The sequence below is a fragment of the Chrysemys picta genome, unplaced genomic scaffold (genome assembly GCF_011386835.1).
Source record: "Chrysemys picta bellii isolate R12L10 unplaced genomic scaffold, ASM1138683v2 scaf578, whole genome shotgun sequence".
Taxonomy (NCBI): domain Eukaryota; kingdom Metazoa; phylum Chordata; order Testudines; family Emydidae; genus Chrysemys; species Chrysemys picta.
This window is the reverse complement of record NW_027053285.1, coordinates 37,501-41,298: the sequence shown is the minus strand read 5'-3', so window position 1 is coordinate 41,298 and position 3,798 is coordinate 37,501. Positions and strand designations below refer to the sequence as shown.

The following is a 3,798-nucleotide window of genomic DNA, read 5'->3' as shown; positions in this document are numbered from 1 at the left end:
GCACCGAGGCTGGGGAGAGGGGAGCAGGAGCCGGGGGCTGGGGGTGGGGGTGGGGGGCGTTCAGGACAACCGGTCAAGCCCCGGGAAGCAGCTGTCAAATGTTCCAAGTCCCCACTCGGCCACCAGGTCCACCCCAGTCTAGCAATGGGGTTGACCTGGCTGACGGCCGGTTAGTATCAAGGTAAACTCACCGTCGTCCACAGGAGGGCAGCTCTCAGGCCGGCCGGCTGCGGCTGACTCTGGGGCGGCGCCCGGTCCCGGCAGCGAGGGGCGGGGGGCGCGGAGCGAGACGGGGCTAACCGGGGGGGGGGGGGCGCCTCCTGCGACTTTGGGGGCCGCGGGTCGTCAGTGGCGTGCAGGCCGGGCCTCTCCCGGGGGATTCGGGGGGGCGGTCCTGCGGGCCGGGCGCAGGGGGCTCGGGCGAGCCCGGGCCGGTCCGCCCCGGGGCCGGGGTCTCCGCCTGCGGCTCAGGGGGGCGCGGGTCGTCGGGGGAGGAAGCCCGGGGGAGCTGCACACCGGCCCGCCAGGCCAGGCCTGGCCTGGATGGCCGCGGGGGGATTCGGGGCGGTCCCGCGGGCCGGGGGCCGGGCGCAGGGGAGGCGGGGGGTCCGAGCGCCGAGTCCCCCGTCCCGGGCCCGGGGCCTCCCCCTGCGGCTTTGGGGTCCGTGGGTCCCCGCTGGCGGAAGCCACTGGGAGCTGGACACCCGCCGTCCGTCCCGCCTGGCCAGGCCTGGCCTGGGTGGCCGCGGGGGGATTCGGGGCGGTCCCGCGGGCCGGCGGCCGGGCGCAGGGGAGGCGGGGGGTCCGAGCGAGTCGGTCCCGGGCCTGGGGTCTCCCCCTGCGGCTTTGGGGTCCGTGGGTCCCGCTGGAGGAAGCCGCTGGGCGCTGGACACCCGCCGTCCGTCCCGCCTGGCCAGGCCTGGCCTGGGTGGCCGCGGGGGGATTCGGGGCGGTCCCGCGGGCCGGCGGCCGGGCGCAGGGGGTCCGAGCGAGTCCGTCCCAGGCCCGGGGCCTCCCCTGCGGCTTTGGGGTCCGTGGGTCCCCGCTGGAGGAAGCCGCTGGGCGCTGGACACCCGCCGTCCGTCCCGCCTGGCCAGGCCTGGCCTGGGTGGCCGCGGGGGGGGATTCGGGGCGGACCTGCGGGCCGGCGGCCGGGAGGGTCCGGGCCAGTCCGCCCCATGCCCGGCGTCTCCCCCAGCGGCTTCGGTGGCCCCGGGGGGGTCCTCCGCGGAGGAAGCCGGGTGGGTGGGGAGCCGGACCCCAGGCGCCCAGACCCGTGACCTGCGGCCGCGACCTCCGACTCGGCAGGAGCGACGAGGGGCTTTCCGGCCCGTCCCCCCCTCTCCTTCCCCCCCAGAAAAGGAGAGAGAGCTGACTCGGACCGGGAAAAGCTGCCTACGGCACCTGGGATTCCCAGGCGGTCACCCATCCAAGTACTAGCCAGGCCCGGGACGGTTTACCTTCCGAGATCGGACGGGATCGGGGGCGTTCGGTCCGGTATGGCCGTAGGCACCCGGCCCGCGCCTCCTCGCCCGCTTTCCCCTGCCGACGCCCGGGCCTGCCGCACGGTGAGCCCCGGTCGGACTGCCCCCCCCCCTGCGGCAGGGCCCCCGTCTCTCGCGGGCCCGGTCCTTTTTTCCTTTTCGAGCTCCGGGGCCCGGGCTGGCCGCCAGAGCCCCTCCGCCCGCCCTCCCCGGCGTCGGGGAAAATACTGTCCCGGACTTCCAGTGCGCCCGATCCTGTCAGCCGGGGGGTGGGGAGGGGCAGTCCCTCGCTGCGGCCGGGGAGGGTGAGCCCAGGGCGGCTTGCCTGCCGTGCGAGGCCCCTCTCGGCCACCAGGTCAACCCCGAGTCGAAAGGGCTGAAAAATTTTCAGAGTCCCCTCCCGGGCACCAGGTCAACCCGTGGAATCGGACGGGTTCACCTGCTGGCCGGTTCGCTTCCCGGCCACCAGGTCAACCCCTAGGTTGCCGACCGGCCTACCCAGTGGCCGGTTTGCTTTCCGGCCACCAGGTCAACCCCTAGGGGTTTTAACGGGGGCACGCCCGGTGGCCTCTTTCCCGTCCGGTCACCAGGTCAACCCGGATCTCCCTCCTTCCCTGGGCGTCCCCTCCTCGGAGGCGTCAGGTTCCATTCCCCCCCCCCCCAGACTTCCAGGGGCCCGATCCAGTCGGCCGGGAGGCAGTCCCTCGCTGCGGCCGGGGAGGGTGAGCCCAGGGCGGCCTGGTCCATGTCTCTAGTGGGCCCGATCCTTTTTTTTTTTTTCGAGCTCCGGGGCCAGGCCCGCCCGGGCAGCCCTCCTCGGAGGCGTGGGGCGATTCCCCCCCCCCCCCAGACTTCCAGGGGCCCGATCCTGTCGGCCGGGAGGCAGTCCCTCGCTGCGGCCGGGGAGGGTCAGCCCAGGGCGGCTTGCCTGCCGTGCGAGTCCCCTCTCGGCCACCAGGTCAACCGCGAGTCGAAAGGGCTGAAAAATTTTCAGAGTCCCCTCCCGGGCACCAGGTCAACCCGTGGAATCGAACGGGTTCACCTGCTGGCCGGTTCGCTTCCCGGCCACCAGGTCAACCCGTGGAATCGGACGGGTTCACCGGCTGGCCGGTTCGCTTTCCGGCCACCAGGTCAACCCCTAGGTTTTAAGGGGGGGACGCCCGGTGGCCTCTTTCCCGTCCGGTCACCAGGTCAACCCGGATCTCCCTCCTTCCCTGGGCGCCCCCTCCTCGGAGGCGTCAGGTTCCATTCTTTTTTCCAGACTTCCAGGGGCCCGATCCAGTCGGCCGGGTGGCAGTCCCTCGCTGCGGCCGGGGAGGGTGAGCCCAGGGCGGCTTGCCTGCCGTGCGAGTCCCCTCTCGGCCACCAGGTCAACCCCGAGTCGAAAGGGCTGAAAAATTTTCAGAGTCCCTCCCGGGCACCAGGTCAACCGTGGAATCGAACGGGTTCACCTGCTGGCCGGTTCGCTTCCGGCCACCAGGTCAACCCGTGGAATCGGACGGGTTCACCGGCTGGCCGGTTCGCTTTCCGGCCACCAGGTCAACCCTAGGTTTTAAGGGGGGGGGGACGCCCGGTGGCCTCTTTCCCGTCCGGTCAGCAGGTCAACCCGGATCTCCCTCCTTCCCTGGGTGCCCCCTCCTCGGAGGCGTCAGGTTCCATTCTTTTTTCCAGACTTCCAGGGGCCCGATCCAGTCGGCCGGGTGGCAGTCCCTCGCTGCGGCCGGGGAGGGTGAGCCCAGGGCGGCTTGCCTGCCGTGCGAGTCCCCTCTCGGCCACCAGGTCAACCCCGAGTCGAAAGGGCTGAAAAATTTTCAGAGTCCCCTCCCGGCACCAGGTCAACCCGTGGAATCGAACGGGTTCACCTGCTGGCCGGTTCGCTTCCCGGGCACCAGGTCAACCCGTGGAATCGAACGGGTTCACCTGCTGGCCGGTTCGCTTCCCGGGCACCAGTCAACCCGTGGAATCGAACGGGTTCACCTGCTGGCCGGTTCGCTTCCCGGGCACCAGGTCAACCCGTGGAATCGAACGGGTTCACCTGCTGGCCGGTTCGCTTTCCGGCCACCAGGTCAACCCCTAGGTTTTAAGGGGGGGGGGACGCCCGGTGGCCTCTTTCCCGTCCGGTCAGCAGGTCAACCCGGATCTCCCTCCTTCCCTGGGCGCCCCCTCCTCGGAGGCGTCAGGTTCCATTCTTTTTTCCAGACTTCCAGGGGCCCGATCCAGTCGACCGGGAGGCAGTCCCTCGCTGCGGCCGGGGAGGGTGAGCCCAGGGCGGCTTGCCTGCCGTGCGAGTCCCCTCTCGGCCACCAGGTCAACC

General features: G+C 71.9%; 1 non-coding gene across 1 annotated transcript; it reads right to left on the bottom strand.

The window, feature by feature from the left end:
• Positions 1-1,392: 1,392 nt before the first annotated feature.
• On the bottom strand, positions 1,393-1,511 carry LOC135978973 (5S ribosomal RNA). The gene has a single exon (XR_010596311.1). It is a non-coding gene; the product is annotated as a 5S ribosomal RNA (ribosomal RNA).
• Between the last annotated feature and the right edge of the window lie 2,287 nt (positions 1,512-3,798).